The sequence below is a fragment of the Engystomops pustulosus genome, chromosome 1 (assembly GCF_040894005.1).
Source record: "Engystomops pustulosus chromosome 1, aEngPut4.maternal, whole genome shotgun sequence".
In the NCBI taxonomy this organism is placed as follows: Eukaryota; Metazoa; Chordata; class Amphibia; order Anura; family Leptodactylidae; genus Engystomops; species Engystomops pustulosus.
The window spans coordinates 235121552-235144771 of NC_092411.1; the positions used below are offsets into that span (position 1 = coordinate 235121552).

Here is a 23220-nt window from a genome sequence, read left to right on the forward strand (position 1 = left end):
AGACTTCATCGGGAGACTTCCCGGTGGGCCACTGGTCTGTAACAGCTGATGGGGCCGGTCCCTTCCTCCTCAGTACATGTAGGGCCAGGGCCCCTCCTTCTCCCCCTATACACGATGTCTCGGGCAGAACACTTCCTATGCACAGGCTCCTGCACTGCCCTCCCTCCCTCATGCATCCATATGATAAACTAAACTTATTATATGGATGCACAGCAGGGGGTGGCATTGCAGGCAGCCTGGTCTCCCCCTAACGCTGAGCTGCTCACTGGCCCTGCCCTGCACGTTACACAGAGCTGCTCCCGCTACACACAGGAGGCCACGCCCCCACTGCACAGCTGGAATGGGGGTTGGTGCTTGTTGTGTGTAGGGAATTGGGGCTGTTGCATGTTGTGTGTGGGGGAGGGGGGCTGGGGCATGCTGTGTGTGGGGGATGGGGGCTGGTACATTCTGTGTGTGTGGGGGATGGGGGCTGGTACATTCTGTGTGTGGGGAATGGGGGCTGGTGCATGCTGTGTGGGTGGGGGATGGGGGCTGGTACATGCTGTGTGTGTGGAGGCTGGTACATGCTGTGTGTGGGGAATGGGGGCTGGTACATGCTGTGTGTGTGAGGGAGGGGGGTTGGTACATTGTGTGTGGGGGATGGGGGCTGGTACATGCTGTGTGTGTGAGGGATGGGAGCTGGTACATGCTGTGTGTGTGGTAGAGAGCTGTATCCAGGGATCAGACAGAGGTAACATTGTGCAAATCAACCCACGTTTCTTTATTGAACAATGGGCAATGGGCCAAAACAGTCAAACAGCAGATTTGGATTCTGGTACTGGATTGGTCTTGGAGCGTGGTCCACAGAAATAATGCACCAGCCTGATGGTATATGCAGGCTGGGATAATGGAGATGGAGCGGTGTCCAAACTGTGGAATCTGCAGCTCTGGTTAGAGTCTCCTGACTCAGTTCCTGGGACTGGTTACTGTGAAAGCACTAAAGGTGTGCTGTACACACTGTCTCTCTGTGCACTCTGTCCATGTGCTCAAAGACAGACTCTGAAAGACCTGAGACCATGTGCTCCCACTGCACAGAGATTTCATACTCCCCCCTGGTCAGGTGGTAGCACCTCCCCAATCACACTCCACTTTACAATACAGCCAACTGATTGGATAACATCTTAAACCCTTTTAACTATTTCCTTTCCAGGCAGAATCTACAGCTGCTATTACACAACGGCCAGGTTCTAGAACCTTCATAGAGGGTTCGCGACTCCCCCTAACAGCTCCTGACCTGGAGAGGGCGCTATTCGCAACTACCAGTCTGCCTATGTATTGGCAGAGGTGTTGCATACTCCCTTGACACCTCTCCCCATTGCTATCCCTACAATTTTATGATATGCTACTAGGTGTGATGTAAAGGAACCCAGAGGAAATCATAATGGTGTTACCTTAAAAATGTTTTAGTAAAAACACACTATTCTTATGTTTTTTATATAAACAATAAAAGTTAAATTTTAACCTTTTTCACTCAAAAAGTTTCCCTCTTTCCCAATCCCTCCCCTTACTAGATTTCATGTGGTGGTTTACACCGTGAGTGTTCATCCTCTTACCAAGTGATGATGTCACAAACTGTCCTGCTCTGTTACCATAGTAATGATGTGTGTAACTGCCATCACTGTAAATTGCCTCACTGAGATGATCTCTCACCACAATCCTGGCTGGATTCACTCGCTAGAAGCAATCCACTACAGCCAAACATAGTGATGATCACATGACCTGCCCAGCAGGTGCAGGACATGTGATGTGGACATGTGACCAGCATCACATGTCACAGGACTGATTAAAAGGCCCGTAGCATTTTAATTCTTCATAACAGTGTATGTCCACAGCATTTTTCTGCTAAGGGGAGCACAATTTTAAAAAACAACAAATTACATATTAGCTTATATATTAATGACCCATTTTAAAATGAATTATGCTTATTTCTGGAATACCACTTTCTCAAACTGTGGCTGAAAACTGTTTGAACTCTGATGAAAAATATTAGCTTTTCACTGACCAAACTGAAATTCATAGTCTCAAGAATATAGCACGTATGTATCTGTGGTACAGGAATAAAAACCTTGTTAATAGAGTTAGATTTTGTTAGAACATTTAATTGAGTGGTGGCCTGTGTTCTGAGCACAGTGGACAGTATGCTTGCAGCAGAGACAAGTGATCCTTAGACATTGGTCTAGACAAAATTGATTGATGCCCTCTTGGGCTCGACCTTTGGAATGAAGAAGTAGTGGCAAAACCTGTGGTGCATTTGTCACACTGAGAAAAATATTTATGCTAAACATTTTACTTTGCCATGCCCTTAATCAGACAAATAGATACCAAAGTTATGGTATTTTAGTCTCTAAAGAAGAACGAGGAAGGCAACAAACTGAGGGTGTGTTCACACATTCAGTGTTTCAGATGCAGTTTTCAATGTCCAAGCGAGAAGTGATGTGAAAAACGAGGAGGAGCATCTTCTCTCAATGATATGTTCTCACCCACTATAATCCATATCCGCTTTTGGCTTCTAAAAACATTTCTGAAAAACAGAACGTGTAAATGAACCCTCACAATTTTCAATCAGACACTTTCAGATTTGGAGGAGATGTTTGTGGTAAGTTGGGGACCCTGGAGGTCTTACTGCTCTACACCTAGGATTAGATACAGACTAGTGCAACATAATTGTCTTTGGCAAGAACCAGTTAACCACAGTGGAGGCCATCCATCCAGGGGCGTAACTAGGTGAAGCAGGGCCCCATAGCAGGCTTCTGCATGGGGGCCCCCCTTCTCACTTAATAAATATACATATTTGTATACTCAGACATGCAAGTTACAAGTCACACATTTATACACACATCTAGAGCATATATATATCACATATATGTTATATACATGTCATGTTGTTCAATGTGTAGCATAATATGTATATAATGGTGCACATCCTCCACTCTTTAATATGTCAGGTAGGATGGCGGGGCCCCCTGACACTGCGGGCCCCATAGCGGCTGCAATGGCTGCTACCACTGTAGTTACGCCCCTGCATCCATCACTATACCTTACTGTTCCTTACTGTTCTTTCTCTGTTCTCTAATTTTATCTTTGTCTCTCTCTTTTCCCCCAATTGAGAGATCTCCGAGTTTTATATCTCATATCTGGTTTGCATGTCTCAAGTGGTTATTGTACTATATATATACTATGTTACTACTACTGTATATCTCAAGGTGGGGTGGGTAATTTGTTTACTACTTTTATGTTGTAAATATACTTGTATCCTTACACTTTATGAAAAAATGTGAAAAAACTGTGGAAAACAAACTACCCAATCAGGTCTATATAGTATGTGACAATGTGTATGCCTTTCTCACATTATAACATTTCCTCCTGGAATAAAGCCCTGAATTGGGAATTAACAGTATGCACTGCCTTCTTTATCCTGTATCTGAAGCATTCCCAATGCTTCCCATTGTTTCCCAAACATTCCCAATGTTTACCTCCGCCAGACACTGTAATACTACAGAGAAGACGTCACATCATTGCAGACATAGCCATACATTTACCTAGAGAAATAGGTTTATTTAGAAAGACAATGCTATACAATGTATACAATATGCAGAATGCAATATTAATAGGATGTTATCTGGTAGATGTGTTACACCTCCAAACACAACTGCTTCATGTTACATGGAGAGAAGTTATTAATATTTCATGGAAATATATTGAAAAAATCCACAACATCCAGCACTCATATCCTCCAGCCAGTGCTTTAACCACAGGATTTTACAAGTCATTTTTGTGCCTTCTCTAGTTGCTTAAGAGATTGGAATGGAGTGTAACTATACATGACACTTCAGTAACACTTTCGTCAGGCAATTTTCCCAATTTCTCTACACACAATCCCTTCTCTACTTCTCATATAGTTATGTATGCTTACATCTTGAAATAGGATACATTTGGTAACCACAAAGCAGAACCTTCATGTGAATATCATGAAAATAGAAATAATATAATGTATCAAGTATAATGTGTACTGTTCAACTTGTAACATTTGATATGTACAAGTTTTCTAGAAAGACATCCAAGGAAAGCTTGATTGCTCCTTTGTGGTAACCCCTTCCTTTTGTTCTTTAGCCTTTCTATTTCACTCTGCCAACTCCATCCCCCATCCTAGTCTACTCCCTATGGTACTTTATTTTGTTAAACCTTTGGATGGATCTTACTCTACCTACTCTTCCAGAAGTAATTGCACAGGTCAACAAATAAAAGGCAGAAAGAAGAGGTAAACAAAAAATTGATTGTGTTAACATGGAGAACAATAGAAATATGGTCAGCTCACCTTATGATGCACTGAAAACCACCTGAGAAGTCCTTCAAACCGGTGTAGGGAGGAAGGGAGAGGGAGGAAACGGCATGGCCGGGGTTGTGAATATGATCCAAGGGAAGAAATTTTCTCCTTCAGCACACAAAACATATGCTAAAAAATCTTGGTTCCTTTATTTAATCCACACCGGTACAAAGATTAAATCCAATAATAGCATAAAAAGTAGGCAAACCTACGCATTTCAGGCCTTTACATGTGGCCCTTACCCATGGTCCATGCTCAAAGCCTGAATAATGTCGGTTTTCCAATTTTTTACGCTATTATTGTATTTTATCTTTGAACCAGTATAGATTAAATAAAGGCACCAAGACTATTTACCCAATGTTTTGTGTACTGGAGGAGCAAATTTCTTCCCTTAGAAAGAGGAGGTGACTGATGTCAAAGAAGCCTTCTTCCACAAATGCTGAATGTTTATCATCCCTCATCTCTCTGATGCTGAAATATGCACCTTGATGGCCAAATGTTTCCACACAGCATGGTAACAAACAGAGAACCTCAAAACTGAAAATATGGTTCTCACCCTCAGTCATAACTAGATAATCACAACGCATATTCTCACTTACATTTGTTTATTCATTATTAATATGGAGGAAAATGTTAAAATGTTGGGTAATTAAATTACTGCTGTAACTGACTTGCCTGCAAATTTCTTCTTGTATTCTATACTTTGTACTGAAGTCAGTGTCAATTATGTATTTCTGTAATGTGGTGTCCCTTTTCCCAGTAAAACTTGCTCTGTGTGGCATACAAGTATTTTCTTATCATTTATTTCATTTTTGGTTTCATTATATTTTTATTGATTACTGTATTGTTGCTTGCTTTCACTAATGCCCCAAAGGTGATCTATGACAAATTGCTAAGCTATGACTCCCTATTTCCATAATTGATCTGATGTTTTTAGATCATTTTATCTTTAAACCTAGCAAGACTGTAAAACCACTTGTCAAACAGTCATAAAAGTATAAACAATCACCTTGGTCAGAGTTTGTATTTAGTATCTACAGGCACATAATGATGTGAAATCTATATATCTTCTGCCAGAAGTCAACATGAGATTATCAATTTTTTCAGGCATTCCTTAAAAAAGTAGATTCATGAAGACATTCCATTTACATTTTTCCTGTTAGGGAGTATGGACATAAATACTTGCCAACAGCCAGGACCTCCCTCTATGTGTCAGCTGCCTGAATAAAAGTCCAATATCATCATTTGGCATCCTCTAAACTATTCCAATCGCCAAAGTCATAGCAGAAGAGGAATTCAAGTACCTAATCCTTCTGTTCTAGAGATACAGGCTTATGCCTGATTTTAATGACTCTTTTTGTGAAAATAAAGATGAATCATACTTTAAACACTTGATGACAAAGGCTGGGTGTAATAGACTGGTTATTAGTGTTGAACTGGCACACACAATATACTGCATAAATAGTTATCATAGTTATTATATAAGCGATCAAGTGGGATATAAAGAAAAGGTCAATTATGATTAATAAAGTAATTTTTTTAATCCTAATTGTCTAATTTAATTCTAATTGTCTTACTAATTGTTTGTGTAAAGTTCGCTTTGTGGAGGCTGCCACTAGGATATCTAAAAAAAAAGATAGGCATTGATGACCTTCCAAGGTTCCTCTGTCTACCTCGTCCTTCTGGGTCTTTGGACTCACTTCCTGCCTGTGGATCGGTCAGGTATCTGTTCACAGCGCTGGGGAATGGGTGTGAATTTTAGTGTCAGGGTGAACATCTGCAAAGAGTTTGTATGTTTTCTCTGTGTTTGCGTGGGTTTCCTCTGGGTCCTCCAGTTTCCTCCCACACTTCAAAACATATTGGTAGGTTGATTAGATTATGAGCCCCATTGGGGACAGGGACTGATTTGGCAAGCTCTGTGTAGCGCTGCGTAATCTGTGCTCCCTATATAAATTAAGAAATTATTATTATAGTGAGGTAAAGTTCAAAACACCAGTCTTAATAAATTTCTTTTACTGTAACCAGTTTTTACCCCACTAAACTAGCCAATTCCCTCAGGTAGGGTAGGAAATATATTTTCTAGCATTCTCTCTTTTGTGTTAAAAAATTTGCCTCAAAAATCACTACTGAAGTCATATGCAAACGAGCATTACAGTGACTTTTTGTTTGTGGTGACTTTTGTTTGAGATAAGTCACTTTTAGAGACTGGGAGAGATAAGTGGAAAAAAATCATATTATTACATTTTCCATCTACATCATACTGTCGTCCACCCAAGCACTGAAATAAGAGCTAGGAGTAAAGATTATTTTTCAGCCAAGAATAAGCTCCTACATATAAGTCAAATATCTGTTCCTGTTCTTATACATAGACATTTACAATCACTTTCTAGGTGTCTGCTTCAATTAATGCCCTTCAGCCGGTATTTGCTTATGATGGAAAATCTTCGCTTCAGATGGCATTCACATAAAGAGCTGACAGGAAAATGATCAGGTGAAAGGTTTGTTTCAATGTCACTGGTCATAATACCTGTAGATTGTTTGGGGAGAAATAATGTTCCAGACAATAAGCCAGAAAATAGCATGCTGTCTTATGGAGGAAAAAGACAAAACAACAGCAGATAGTTCATGCCTCAAAGATTAGGAAGAAGCTGCATTAAGAATGGGAGATATGTCAAGTATGTCAGAAGGTGTATAGAAGACACTGATGAGAACAGCCATTTATTCCCCCCTCCCCCCAAAAGACATCTGTAACTTTCCCAGCAACTCAAACATTCCAGCGATGCTGCCCACGGGTGAGAAGAAAACAGATGGCAGCTTACACCTGCTACATAGAAAAAGGTGAAGAAGTGCAAGAAACTGCACTCACAAATACTCCTTATGCTAGGTGTATGGTCTTATCATTGACCAAGTAAATGATTATTTTTTATTCTTCTTTACCTGTAGAGTCATTGGGTTATAGTCGGGGACAATTTAACGCAACCCAAGCCATTATTTTGGGCCTCCAAAATTAGGGGAACCCAACGGTAATGCGGCTAAAGGAAACCTACCACCCCGGAGCTACTTATTAAGGTAGATTGGGTGGTAGGTACCTCTATTGTATGTGAGGATAGACCTTTTAAGATAGACCTCTATCTTTTTAAAACTTTTATTGGGCTAATATGCAAATTTTCAAAAGAGGTTACTGGGGTGTGGAGTAGCCAAAGCTGAGGCTACACGGCGCGGCTACTCCACGCCCAAGTAGCCTCTTGCATTCTGCCTACCCTGACCTCTTCAGCGTGCAGCTCCTGGTAGCTGCGCACACTCATCTGTGAACCTGGTTCTGATCATACGCAGAACGCAGGCCTCCAGCTGTGCAATCTCGCCTCCGAAGCTGGAGCTACTGCGCATGCGCAGAAACAAAAGCGCAGGCGAGTGCGCGCAGCTCCTGGTAGCTGAAGAGGTCAGGGTAGGTGGAACGCAAGAGGCTACTGGGGCGTGGAGTAGCCGCGCCATGTAGCCTCAGCCTTGGCTACTCCACGTCCCAGTAGTTTCTTTTGAAAATTTGCATATTAACCCAATAAAAGTTTTAAAAAGATAACGGGGGCGTGAGGATTAGCCCTTAAAAGCGCTATCCTCATGTACAATAGAGGCACCTACCACCCGATCTACCTTAATAGGTAGATCCGTGGTGGTAGGTTTCCTTTAAATGTTAATAAAAATAAAACAGTTTGAGGAATTTGGGAGAAGCAAAATGGTGATCCAGACAGCAGATTGTTGGTCCATGAGTGAGATAAAGAATCAATTTTTTAAAGAAAACAAATGATAAAGGGAAGGTAAAGATTTCTCTAGGTGGTGTGATCATCAAAGCCATCGGAACACTAAAGGGGCTGATGGATGAACACTATATTGAGCACTTAAGCTGGGTACTTTAGGCAATCAATTGGCAGGAGCTGTATAATAAGGGGGGGGGGTAATATAAATATATATTAATCATTTAGTGGGTAAAATATATATTTGTTCATGGGATACTATATATCATTTATATTAAAGAGAACCTGTCACCCATAATAATCCCTCTAGGAGCTGCTTACTAAAGTAAGCAGCTCCCTAGCCCTACCCCAGTAATAGTAGTGTTAAATCTCTAGCTTTATCGGAAGATAGCAATATAGCTAGCAAACACTGCACTCCATAGCACACTGAACACCGGAACAAACATACAGCGGTCCGGCATATTAATGAGGGGGTGCTTCCCTCTCCATAGCTTCTACCCCAGACCGCCCCTCCCACACCATATGCCGAAGCTTGGCAGTCATCGCCTCCTCGGACTGCCCCCTCATGAACCTTCTCCTTGCCACTCCTTGCCACTTCTGCTTCTCGCTGCTCCCAGCATCTTCCTAGCAGTGCAGGCAGAGGCATGTCTATGAACTCTGCCTGCGCACATAGTATGATTTCAAACAGCAGCAACACTGCAGAGTCCCAGTATGTGTGCGAGCGGAGGTGTTGAGGGGTGAATGGTGAACTGTTTGTCTTCTCTGTGTGTTTGTAACTTTTCTTCTTTTTCTCCTCCTGCTGGCCAGCAAACCTTTGTCTCTGTCCACTATTGTTTCACCAGACAAACCAGTTCAGCAGCCACCACTCAGCATTACCTGATCTTACCTGTGTGTGTGCAAAACCTGAGCAGAGGGTGAGCTGGGGTTATATAGCTGCATCTGATTACTGCCAGGTGATGCTGAGCTGAAGCCATGTGGTTTATGTTTGCATTTCTAACTTTGGTTACTTTGTGTATATTGTAAACTCCCCTTTTATTTTTATATTGTGTATTATATTGTATTGTGGCATTATGTATATTAAGTAAGAAATATATCTTTGTGTGATGTTTGTTGTTAAAGGTGCAACCCAGGGGTGTATCCCTTTAAAACTCAAGGGAAATAGTTGGGTATTTAATGACACCTGTGTGTACATGGATTGTCTCTAGGTCAGAGTGTCTGATCTGACCACAGGGGAGCTGCTTGTTCCAAGGTAGCTGCAATCTATCCCCTGAATTATCAGCATTTTTGTTCTGTACATTTTATTTTTGTGCAAATAAATGCAAGCCTTTTCTTTGGACCTGAAGCCTGAGTAAAGATTTATTTTTTTTTAACGGCCAGAAGACCCCACATCTCAACATATGGTGGCAGCAGTGGGATGGCTGTTTGTACTGGACTAAGTACAGTTTACTACTCAGCTGATGGCAGGACGTACCAGGAGGTTTATAACGACGCAGTCTGCTAGACCACCGCAGCGCGCTAAAGCATCTGCACGTCCCAAACTGGTAGAAGGATCTCGCCAAAAGGCAAAAGCAGTTCCTGTATTGGAGATGGAGAGCACCCAGCCAGAGGTATGCAAACCTGTGATTCCAGAGGAGGGCGCTGCAGCTGGTACTGATCCACCAGTGAGTGCAACTGCTCCAAAAAGCATGGAGGAACTCCTTGTATGGTTGGTCCAGCGCCAAGAGTTAAGTGATCAACGTAGAAAAGAGGAGGAAAAATTCTACCGTGAAAAAGAGCAATGGAGGCGAGACAAGGAGGAGGAGCAACGCAGAATTGACATCAAGCAACAAGAGGTGGAAAGAGCAAGGAGAGATGAACAGTTTATCCAGGCACTACAAGCCATGCAGCAAAATCTTTCTCCTGCCACAAAATTAAAGCTGACCAAGCTAACAGAGACTGATGATATAGAGTCATATCTAAAAGTATTTGAAAGAGTGGCTCAAGCAAACAAGTGGCCTGAAGATCAATGGGTCCTTCATTTAGTGCCATTCCTCACCAGCAAAGCACAGCAGGCATATAGCCAGATGAGGACTGATGACGCTGAAAATTATAAAAAAGTCAAAACTGCAATTTTAAGACGATACAACATACATACAGAAACCTTTCGCCAAAAATTCCGGACCTACAGTTACCAAGATAAAGATGGACCTAGAGAGGCCTACACCCAGCTGAGTGAACTATGTTCCAAGTGGATTCCCCCAGAGGGCAAGACTGTCCAGCAGGTGTTGGAGACCATCATCCTTGAACAGTTTCTGGAGGTTCTTCCTACACCAATGCGAATATGGGTAAAGGAACATCAGCCTGATAGTGGTGAGCAAGCTGTGACACTCGCTGAAAATTATCTGCTTGCAAGGAAAGGACTGGTCCAGAAGCCAAGTGTGGTAAGACCTTCTTTCAATACTATCACTGATAAGCCAAAACATGAGACTGTAAAATCTAAAGGTCAGCATAAAGACCTTACTTGCTTTGCCTGTGGTAAAGCTGGACATTATGCTAAAGACTGTACCAATATAGCTAGCAAAAAAGTTAAAGGGTCTGCAGCAAATTGTGTTGGACATGTGAGAGACTATTTACAACCTGTTACTGTTAACTCCCAGACTGTGACTGCACTGATTGATACTGGGAGCCAGCAGTCTCTGATAAGATCAGACTTGGTGGACTCTGCTAATACTACAGGTCATTTGTTCCTAACCTGTGTGCATGGTGATAAAAAGATGTACCCTAAAACTGTGATACCTATACAAATAGCTGATGTAGAAGTGTCTTTAGAAATGGGAATTGTCCCAAAATTGCCATATCCTGTGGTTTTGGGCCAAGACCTACCTGGTTTTTGTAGCATGATTAAAAGTGACAGTGTAACTTCTGCTGTGACCACAAGGTCTCAAGTTAAAAAGGTGTCTGATGCAGAATCTCTGGGTGACATATTTCCATTGCACGATGATGTTTTCCATGGTAGTGGCAAAGGTCACCTTTCTAGGAGAGAAATGCGCCTTTCTCGTGCGAAATGGCGGTCTGCGCATTCTCTCTTAGAAAAAGGATCCCTAAAGTGGGAAAATATGTCCGTTAAACAAAAACAAGATGGCACCCTTGCTTCAGCATTTTCTCAGGTTAAAAATGAAGGGGAACCCAAACAGTTTCCTATGTACACTTTAAAAAATGACCTCTTGTATAGGGTTTGTGAGCATCCAAAGACAAAAGAAAAAGTATGGCAACTTGTGGTTCCCTCTGAATACAGGGAGTCAATTCTGAAAGTATCTCATAGTATACCGCTATCTGGACACCTGGGTAGGAATAAAACACTGTCAAGGATACTAACTCGATTCTTTTGGCCTAAAGTACATGCAGATGTTGCCAGTTTTTGTGACTCTTGTCCTGAATGTCAGTTTGTTTCCCCAGGTAACAAAAAATGTAAGCTGATCCCTGTACCTGTGGTTGATACTCCCTTTGAAAGAATAGCTCTGGATATAGTTGGTCCTCTTGAAAAAAGTAAAAAAGGTAACCAATATATTTTAGTTATAAGTGATTACATGACCCGCTATCCAGAGGCTATTCCCTTAAGAACTATCACCACAAAAAGAATTGCAGAGGAACTGATGAAGTTTTTCAGTCAGATGGGTATTCCTCACACAATTCTAACAGACCAAGGTTCAAATTTTCAGTCCAACTTAATGAAGCAAATCCATCAGCTTTTAGGAATCCAGGCAGTAAGAACTGCTCCCTATCATCCACAAACAGATGGCTTGGTGGAGCGCTTCAACCAGACGCTTAAAAGAATGCTTTGCAAGTTTGTGGAACAATATCCAAAACAATGGGATCAGTTGCTCCCATATGTTTTGTTTGCCTATAGAGAGGTTCCACAGGCATCCACTGGTTTTTCTCCCTTTGAGTTACTCTATGGTAGAAGACCAAGGGGACCACTGGATGTGATCAAAGAACACTGGGAAAACCCTAGCCCAGACCAAAAAACCTTAGTGGAGTATGTCATCTCAATGAGGGACAAACTTGCCGAGTTAGCAGAGTTTGTGAAGGTCAATGTTACAGATGCACAATCCCACATGAAACAATGGTATGATAAAAATGCTAAAGATAAATGTTTTATACCCGGGGATAAGGTTCTACTGTTACTGCCAACATCTGATAACAAATTGCTAGCAAAGTGGCAGGGACCCTTTGATGTCTTGCGTCAAACTGGTCCAGTAGATTATGAGATTTTTATGCCTGGCAGGGTTCAGGAAAAGAAAATCTTCCATGCCAATCTACTTAAAAAATGGGTTGATAGACCAAATGTGGCCTGTACAATTCTTTCAGAATGTCATCCAAATCTTCTTGATCAGGCTTATTCTATTCTGTCCCCCGTTAGTTCTCATGTCTCTGATATTCAGAGGGGAAGTGAACTTTCTGATGACCAGAATAAAGACTTAGACCATTTGTTGCAGAAGCATGAACACACCTTTGTCTCTACACCAGGTCACACCAAGTTAGTCCAACATGTGATTGACACTGGTGATGCCAAACCAATACGTCAGAAACCCTACAGGGTGCCTGAAAAACTGAAGCCTGTGATGGACATGGAAGTTCAAAACATGCTAAAATTAGGGGTCATTGAACCATCCTGCAGTCCTTGGTGCTCCCCCATTGTTGTTGTACCCAAGAAAAATGGGGACATTAGATTCTGTATTGATTTTAGAAAACTCAATCAGATCTCAAAATTTGACAGCTACCCTATGCCCCATATTGATGACCTAATAAGTAGCTTGGGAAAAGCCCAGTATATATCTACATTTGATCTGACTAAGGGCTATTGGCAGATACCACTTGAAGGTAATTCCCGTGAAAAAACAGCTTTTGCCACCCCACAGGGCTTGTTTCAGTTTACCTGTATGCCATTTGGCCTCCATAATGCCCCTGCTACATTCCAAAGGCTAATGGATACAGTAATCAGACCACACTCCTCATACTGTGCCGCTTACCTTGATGATGTCATTGTCTTTAGTTCTGATTGGAAGTCTCATCTTTTGCATCTGGAAAATGTCATCTCAGCCTTGGCTAAAGCTGGACTTACAATCAATCCAACAAAATGTACCATAGCTCAGAAAGAAACCTCTTATCTTGGATACATTGTAGGTGGTGGGAAAATTAAACCAGAAATTTCAAAAATCACAGCTGTAAAGGATGCCCCAACTCCAAAAACAAAGAAGGAAGTGAGGTCATTTTTAGGGCTGGCTGGCTATTACCGCCGATTTATTCCAAATTTTTCTGATTTAGCCGCCCCTTTAAGTGATCTTACAAAGAAAACAAAAAAGAACCTTGTGGAATGGACACCTGAGTGTGAAAAAGCATTTAATACTTTAAAAGAGAAATTGTGTAGTGCACCTGTATTAAATAACCCGAATTTTACTCTGCCATTTCAAGTCCAGGTTGATGCCTCAGAAAGGGGTATCGGGGCTGTTCTCTGCCAAATGCAGGATGGAGAAGAACATCCAATTCTGTATATTAGCAGAAAACTGTTCCCCAGAGAACTAAACTATTCTACAATAGAAAAGGAATGTTTAGCCATAAAATGGGCCATAGAAAGTCTACGTTATTATCTATTGGGTAAAGAATTTGTGTTAATTTCTGACCATCATCCTTTATTTTGGTTGAATACAATGAAGGGTAACAATGCTCGTCTAACACGTTGGTACTTGGGCTTACAGCCTTACCGGTTCTTGGTACAGTACAAACCAGGGAGTCGGCATAAGAATGCCGATCACTTATCCCGATTTGGTACCCAAGTCCAAGAGAACTACTTTGTGGAAGGGCAAGCTTCCACTTAAGCAGGGAGGAATGTTGAGGGGTGAATGGTGAACTGTTTGTCTTCTCTGTGTGTTTGTAACTTTTCTTCTTTTTCTCCTCCTGCTGGCCAGCAAACCTTTGTCTCTGTCCACTATTGTTTCACCAGACAAACCAGTTCAGCAGCCACCACTCAGCATTACCTGATCTTACCTGTGTGTGTGCAAAACCTGAGCAGAGGGTGAGCTGGGGTTATATAGCTGCATCTGATTACTGCCAGGTGATGCTGAGCTGAAGCCATGTGGTTTATGTTTGCATTTCTAACTTTGGTTACTTTGTGTATATTGTAAACTCCCCTTTTATTTTTATATTGTGTATTATATTGTATTGTGGCATTATGTATATTAAGTAAGAAATATATCTTTGTGTGATGTTTGTTGTTAAAGGTGCAACCCAGGGGTGTATCCCTTTAAAACTCAAGGGAAATAGTTGGGTATTTAATGACACCTGTGTGTACATGGATTGTCTCTAGGTCAGAGTGTCTGATCTGACCACAGGGGAGCTGCTTGTTCCAAGGTAGCTGCAATCTATCCCCTGAATTATCAGCATTTTTGTTCTGTACATTTTATTTTTGTGCAAATAAATGCAAGCCTTTTCTTTGGACCTGAAGCCTGAGTAAAGATTTATTTTTTTTTAACGGCCAGAAGACCCCACATCTCAACAGGAGGTCACAGACGTACCTCTGCCCGCACTGCTAGGAAGATGCCGGGAGCAGCGAGAAGTAGAAGCCAGGAGAAGTAAAAAGAAGAGGACCTGCAGGGAGCGCCAGAGGGTAAGTACTACTTTTTTTTATATACTCGGGTATAAGCGATATACTTGGGTATAAAGTCCCCTGGCTGTAGGTTATAGAGCTTTATCTTTATCAAGCTCTTAGTCATCAGCATGTTCCATACACTCACTTTTTCTAATTGCCCACAAATCATGCCAAATCATATTTATGACCATGTCTAAAATATTGAAATACTTTTTCCTGATATTTTGTAGTATATAGTATTTCATTTTTATATAAGAATAGCAGAGGAATCTTAGAACCTATCTTGAACTTAACCCAGGGTTATACTGCCTGTATTGAAAAAAATGGCACACACAAAGCAGTCTGCCTAAAAAAAAAGCAAGATTAGTAAATTTAATCCACAACGCCTATACAAAAAAGATATTTTTTTTACTGCATTTTATTTGCATTGCATTTACCGTACTTAAAAAATGTTATAATGTCCCCAAAAAATTGTTGCCCATACTCTCAAGGGGGTGATTTCTTTGTCCCTCTCAGCCCCATTTTAATAGTTTTTAATGTCAATTACATATGAAGTAAAATCGGATACGTCTCATAGACTGTAAGCTCTTATGAGCAGGGCTTTCATTCCTATTGTTTTATATGGAGATGTTATCACTCTGTAATGTCTTTTTTTTTAATTGTACGTCCCCCATGATTTGTAAAGCGCTGCACAATATGATGTCGCTAGATAAAGATTTATGGTTATTATTTTAACCAAAAGCAAATAGCATTTTTAACCTTGCAACATGTCTTCAGTTGTCTGAGTGGTGTTGAACAGACGTCACTACACTCATTCTATCTGCTTTTTTCAATCCCATCATGAATGTTTCACAATTGTACAAACCTGGCCGTGACAACTGTGACGTCTGAGCAGACATTCTACTCGCTGAATGCAATGTGCTGTAACATGGAAACACGCTGCTTCATATTCCTCTGGCATTTGTGTGAATGTGTCATCTCCTGAAATACACAAGGCAGGCAGTACTTTTGTTGAAGGACTTTTAATCACAGTGTAATGTAGATTTTTTTCCCTCTGTTTTCTTTTTCCATATATTTTACAGATTTTTGTGGAAGATTTTCGTTCTCTTAAGTGTGAAATAACATCATTTATTGACTTCTCTATTAAGTGGTATTGGAGTTATAAGTGGGTAAAACACAAGACCTCTAGAATGGGGTTTTGAAGTATATTTGACAGCAGTGGCTTAGTTGTTAGCATTACAGCCTTGCAGCGCTGGGGACCCGGGTTCAAGTGCCAGGATCAACATCTGCAAAGAGTATGTATATTCTCTCTGTGTTTGCGTGGGGACATTGTCATTAGTCACAAAATGGAGCTGAAATTGTTTAACATTCACAAAATGTTAAGGAGCTTTCTAAAGTACACAGAGTTATCACCAAGATGACCGCCGCTGGAAATCCCATGATCCTTTAATTCTCAGTAATTCCTCCTGTCTCTCACGCTGTGCTCCCAGTGATGATGTAACAGATTGGGGCACATTTACTTACCGAGTCCCTGCACAATCTCTCAGGTGCGTTTTCAGACGAGGATCAAGTCTGCCGCGATTCAACAAGATCGTGCGCCCAAGATCCTGCATGTGTCGCTTCCCCGCTGAGGTCGGCCGGAGTTCACCTTCTCCTTCCCGATGTATGTGAGTGCATGTCTTGCGACACATTTTGAATTTTAAATCCCGCGCTTAGTACGAATCAGTCGGGTTTTCTGACGGCCACGTCCCCTGATTTGTGTCGCATGAAAGTCGGCATGATTGCACCAAAATCCGATCATGTGCGCCAAAAACCCCTGGTAAATGTGGTGCAAAACGGAAATAGTCGGGAATCCCAACGGAAATGCGATCTGCTGACCCTTAGTAAATGTGCCCAATTGTCTTGCTCTGTTACCATAGTAATGATGTGTAACTGCTATCACTGCACATTATTGTACTGGGATGATGTCTCACCACAACACTGGCCATACTGGATGCCCTGCAATCAACCAACTACAGCCAAACGTAGTGATGATCACATGTCCTGCCACAGGCATATGCAGGACATGTGATGTGGACATGTGACCAGAAGCCATGTTCTGTCCTGTGTCTGCTCAGCGCGGAGGAAATCAACAGACTGATTAAAGGGCCAGTAACATTTTAATTCTTCATTACAGTGTAACATCCACAGCATTTTTCTGCTAAGGGGAGCAAAATTTGAAATAACAACTAATTACTAGAGATGAGCGAGTATACTCGTCCGAGTATACTGCTCGGTCGAGTATTAGCATACTCGGACCGGCTCGTTACTCGGACGAGTATCTCGCCGGCTCGAGTTCGAGCATTAAATTAATAAAAGACACAGAAGAACAGTGTTTACACTGTTCTTCAACACATAACACATGTTTCCAGATGTTTTAATTGTAAGAATACATTAATAAAACACTATTCTTCACTTTACAGGTGTTCGCGCGTGTCTCCCGCTAAGTTCGGAGATGTGCGCCGAACATCAGCAATGTAAAGAATAGTGTTATTTGAATGTGTTCTGCAATCTGCACTTAAATGCTCGTGTTTTCACTGTTTTTATTCTATTCTTCACATTGCTGATGTTAGCGCGTATCTCCAAACTTAGCGGGAGACATGCGCGAACATCTGCAAAGTGAAGAATAGAATAAAAACAGTGTAAACTGTGAAAACAAGAGCATTTAAGTGCAGAACACATTCAAATAACACTATTCTTCACATTGTTGATGTGCGCGCACATCTCCGACATTATCGGAAGACTTGTGCTAACATCTGCAAAGTGAAGAATAGAATAAAAACAGTTAAAACAGTGAAAACAGTGAACACAGGACCATTTAATTGCAGAACACATTGAAATAACACTATTCTTCACATTCCAGATGTTCGACGCACATCTCCGAACTTAGCGGGAGACACGCGCGAACACCTGTAAAGTGAAGAATAGTGTTTTTTTAATGTATTCTTACAATAAAAACATCTGGAAACATGTGGAATGTGTTATTATTTACTGTTCTTTTAATGTGTTGTGTTAGTGAAAAAATGCTCGGGTCTCCCATTGATTTTAATGGGGCTCGTTATTCGGTACGAGCACTCGAGCATCGGGAAAAGTTCGTACCGAATAACGAGCACCCGAGCATTTTAGTGCTCGCTCATCTCTACTAATTACGTATTAGCTTATATTTTAAGGGTCCATTTGTATATGAATTATGCTTCTTCCTGGAATGTCGCTTTAAAGGGGCTTTACAAAAATTATATATTATCCATCCTTTCCTTACAATAATATTTTTATACCACCTTATTAACACATATGATCCCATCTGTTTTCTTTGGGGTTAGTAGATGATTGGAAAGCGCAAGACATGAAAATGTTTTCCTTGCTCATGCACCTCCTGTCTGTCTTGTTTTTAGGGCATGATAGAAGAGCGCAATAGGATCTACAAATAGAGGTAAAACCCTTGTATTTTTTTGTGCAACGTAATGGGAACAACATTAACTGTATTTGTACATCTATTATGTGAATCTGTTCTGAGAGCTACTTAGCATTCTTTCCCTTTATCTGTAATCTAGTGTATGACTTAATGCTGCGTTGCTGGGGTTTTGTTAACTACTATTACTTAAGCCAACTTATAGACTGAAAATGACTTGTATTAACAACTATGTATATGCAACACCCCTGCCAATACTTGGACAGAGGAGTAGTTGCGAACAGAGCCCTCTCCAGGTTAGGAGATGTCTGAAGGGTGATGAACCTTCTAGCAAGTTCTAACACCGGGTTATTAGGTAATCAGCAGCTGTAGATTCTGCCTGAACAGGCAAGGGTTAAGTGGATGTGATTCTGTCTACCAATTGTATTGCACCATGTACATTGGAGTGTGATTGGAGAGTGAGCCACCACCTGACCAGGGTAATAAAAAACCCCTGGACAGGGAGGGGCAATGTCTTACCACAAAGGTCTTAGGTCAGTTCTCTTTCCAGAGAGATCTTGGAGTACATGCTCTTATCACAGGCCTCTTAGGCCTCAGCTCTCAATATAGAGCACATCCTGTCACAGAGTGAAGAGAGAGACAGTGTCTGTGCACCATCAGCACTGACACTTAGCTTATCCCAGGACCAGAGTCTGAAGACTCATAGCTGCTGCATCCACAGATTGGACACAGCTCCATCCCAGCCTGCATCTACTACCAGGCTGGTGAACCATTCCTGAGGGCACTTTCCATGACCACTCCAGTAATCCGGAATCTGTTACCAAAATCGTTTAGGCCCTTGTCTGCAGTTGTTCCAATAAAGAACCGTGAGTTATTTTGCACAATGTTGCCTCCGTCTGTTCCCTGGATAAGGCTGTTCCACCAAGGGCTCCCCATCCATCACCCAGGGACATATATTACAGACATTAAGTGGTTGCCCCATGGAGATCCAGTACATCAGCCTCTCCCTCTATACATACCAGGCTGTAGGACATCAGCGTGCCTAGGCTGCAACTGCCAGCCACTCCGGTATTCTGGGCCTCCGGCTGCCTCCAGGCCCCAAGAAAAGGCTAGGCCCCGGTCGGGGATGTTGCATATATAACAATGTTTGTCTCCGAAGCTTTCTTTTAGCTTGATATCTCTGAATAAGGATATTTGTATCACTATATATTTGAGTAGATTTTTATTTTTACAACTGTTATAATATTTTGTTACATGAGGGGTCTCCCTAATGGTGCGTGTTTATCATTTGTGGTGTACCACGTGAGTACAAAACCCCAGAGCAGGATTGGTTAGCTGGTGTTTTTTTTTTTTAAATCAGAAACTTTCACTTATAGCATGAATATGCACAATACAAAAATTGCCATTAGTCAATGTACAACAATACAAATATATATTCAATATAAAACATATATAACAATCCCCATATCCCCCACCCAAAATCTCCCTGGTCTGCCCCCCTCCCTTAATCCAGCCAGTCATCACGCATCCAATGTAGCCCCCAATATATTAGGATAACTCTTACTGCCCCAGTATACTCCCCAAATTTAATCTGGACCAACCTCTCCGCAATTCCTCAGTTGCCAATCCTGGAAACTCCACCCAGTCAAGCCACTGTTTCTCAAATTTTTTGAGATTGCCTCTTTTCTGGTAGACCTTCATTTCCATCCATACAGTTTTGTTTGTCATAGTTATCACCTCTCCCAACCCTGGAGGATCCACATCTAACCAGTGCCTAGCAATGCTTTTCCTGACTTGGTATAGAAACTTTGCCACAGCCAAGCGTTCATTCTGAGTCCCCTGTTGTCCATCCATATAGCTCAGTAAACCAACCTTAGGATCATGAGGAAGCCTTATGTTATATATCCGATCCATTAAATCCTCTGCCTCCTTCCACAGGCTCTCTAATGCTGCACACGACCAAAACATATGCCATCCGTCTGCCCTCTCTTCTTGACACCTGGGACACCGTGCATCCTCCCTCAGTCCCATTTTCCATAGGACATATGGTGTCCTATATACCCTGTGCAGTAAAAACAACTCAGACCTCCTTTGTGCAACATTCATGGATAAGACACTAGGAGAACCCGTCGCCTCCGCCTACTCTTCCTCCGACAGTTCCCCAACTTTCTCCTCCCACCTCCTTTTAGTCTTGGCCATAGGATCTCCCAATACTTTGGAGAGAAGGAACCCATATACCAAGGAAATCACCCCTCTAGTCCCTTGAGTTTTGACTACGCCTTCCAACACTCCCATAGAGCTCATTTCCAATGAACCAGACTGTGCTTGTGTCTGTAGAGCATGTCTCAACCTCAAGTATTGAAAGAACCAAGACTGCAGCAATTCAAACTCATCTTTTAATTGCTGGAAAGACTTCAATACCCCGTCAGAGTACAGCTGATATAAATAACACACCCCTTTGCTACCCCACCTTTGCATATCCTCCAGCATAAACACTTCCCCTAAGACGGGGTTGTCCCACAGAGGCGTGTATTTAGTATAGTGTTCTACTCCCAGCAAATCTTTATATATTTTCCACACCTTTTGCAGCAACCCCAACGTCGCTCTAGCCCTAGCCATCCCCTGAAACCTCTTTGCTTCCAGAGCAGCTAACGGGCCCTTGTCACCTCCCAAGTGTATCCGCGTTTTCGGGCAGTCAGTCACCCTTTCTTCTCATATGCTGGCACTGGGCCGCTAAGTAATACACCCATGCGTTTGGCAGTTCCAGACCACCCTGGTGTTTGGGGAGCTGCAGTTTTTCTAATCTGATGCGTGGAACCCCCTTCTTCCACACCAAATCCCGAAACAAATTGTGAAATCGGCGGAACCAGTATTTGGGAATCCACACCGGGGCATTGTGCAAAATATAAAGCAACTGTGGCATTAGAATCATTTTAATTAGGTTAGTTCTACCAAGGGCTGATAAGGGTAACCTATTCCAAACTAATATCTTATTTTTAAAAATCCCTAATAATGGTTGCAAATTTAACTCTATATAATCCTCTACCTTCCCGGTAATCCGGATACCTAGATACCTAAACTCCGTTACTATAGGAATGTCCCCCACAGAAAGGGCCGGCAAAGTCACCTGGTCAATCTTCATAAGAGCAGACTTAGTCCAGTTCATCATCAGTCCAGAATATCTCCCAAAGCGCACAATCATATCTAGCACCACTGGCAAGGTATAGTCCGCTTCCGTCAGGAACAGTAATATGTCGTCCGCGTACAACGCTCTACGGTCTTCCTTTGCCCCATACTGAAATCCCGACAGCTCCTCACTTTTACGGACCATGCAGGCTAGGGGCTCAATCGCCAGTGCAAACAAGAGTGGCGACAACGGACACCCCTCTCTAGTTCCTCTCTCGAGGTAGAAGTTATCTGAAATTACTCCATTTACCCTAATACATGCTACCGGCACCAAGTACAATAACCGTACCCATCTAATAAATACAGGACCAAACCCCATTCTTCTTAGGACAGCCCAAAGATATTCCTATTCAACACTGTCAAATGCTTTGGCAGCATCTAATGACAGTATAGCTCTTCCCACAGAGTTATCAGGGTCTATCTGTAGATTCAGCATAAGGCGCCTCAAATTCTGGGCTGTCGATTTAGATGGCATAAAGCCTGATTGATCAGCATGTACTACTGACCCTATTACTTTAGACACCCTATTAGACGGTTAGTTGGTGTTTTAAATGTTTAACCATGTTACAAGTATGTAATGCTATGAAACGATCCAACCACATAGGCTCAATACCTACCTACCTACCTGGTATTCTTTCAAATAAAGAATTCAATCTTTTAAGGGAAGTGCTGTAAACACGTTTCTTCTATGATTGTATCTCTTGTGCACTCCACCTAAACCGGCTTTATGCCGGGAAGGGCATCAATATTAAAATACAGCAGCTATCTCAGAGCATAATGACAGTGGAGGAAGGATCTGGTTATTTGTTTGTCCTCTCCCTGAATACATATAGTATTTGAATAAATTGAGAACATATGGCCGCTGTTTTTTTTACGTTAAATTTTGGCCCCAATTATAGAGCATTCTCCAGCTGTTGTACTGTGAACCAAGGGCCAGGGAGAGGAGGAACTTGGATGCTTGTGGGACCTTTCCTATGGGGCAGGAACCAGACAGGGATGTCCACTCTTCCCCTTATAATCTGCCATAGCAATTGAGCTTTTGGATCTGACTATCGTCTGGTTTCCGGCTCAGGCTCATTTGATTAGTTTTAAAAAATATATATATTATTTCTTCTAAATGCAGCCATTCCTATTTATACTAAAATCACATTACTGCAAAGGATCAAGGGATGGGGAGACAAGTATAAATCATCTACCATCAGGGAATGTCCTTTAATATTCATCCCCTATTGGTAACCACACATATAGGGGAATTCATTAAACACCAGTCCCCCGCCGGCAGTCATATGGGTCTTGTTTTCATTTGTTTGGTTTTTTTGGTCCAAAAAGTGGCATAAATAAGCACTTTAAAAAAAGAAAGCTGCACTGCATCTTTATGTAATGTCCATTTTTTTTTCTATTTACAGTGTATGGAGGAGAATACCAAAAATCTCATCCACTTCACAGGTACTGTAAAACAAACATCCTGAGTAAATATAGTTTACCGTATTTAATTTTATCTCTTGTAAACAGGTTCAGAATTCCTCAAAGTTGTCAGAACTACAGATTCCCTGCTATCATTGTTTAACATGATCAATTGGTATAACGTTTTACATCTAGCACCCTTTCAGTGGGACCTTGCTGAGTAGGAATGTATATGCGGTCATAAATCAGTGGGTGGTGAGCTCCCTCTATAGGATGATAGGAGTTATCAAAAGAAGAAGAAAGTGATAAAGATAAATGAATAAAGATATTCCTATAAAGACTGATAATAAGTCATAAGATATTAAGTCATTTTTGGTCCTGTTTGCAAGTGTATTATCGCCAGTATTTTATATGGACTGAATAAAATAAATTTTTTTTTACCTAA

At 41.6% G+C, this 23220-nt stretch overlaps 1 long non-coding RNA gene across 1 annotated transcript; it reads left to right on the top strand.

Moving 5' to 3' along the window:
* Positions 1-14646: 14646 nt before the first annotated feature.
* LOC140106076 (uncharacterized) lies at positions 14647-22834 on the top strand. The gene is made up of 3 exons (XR_011850706.1): positions 14647-14755; positions 18169-18206; positions 22778-22834. It is a non-coding gene; the product is annotated as an uncharacterized lncRNA (long non-coding RNA).
* Positions 22835-23220: the final 386 nt, after the last annotated feature.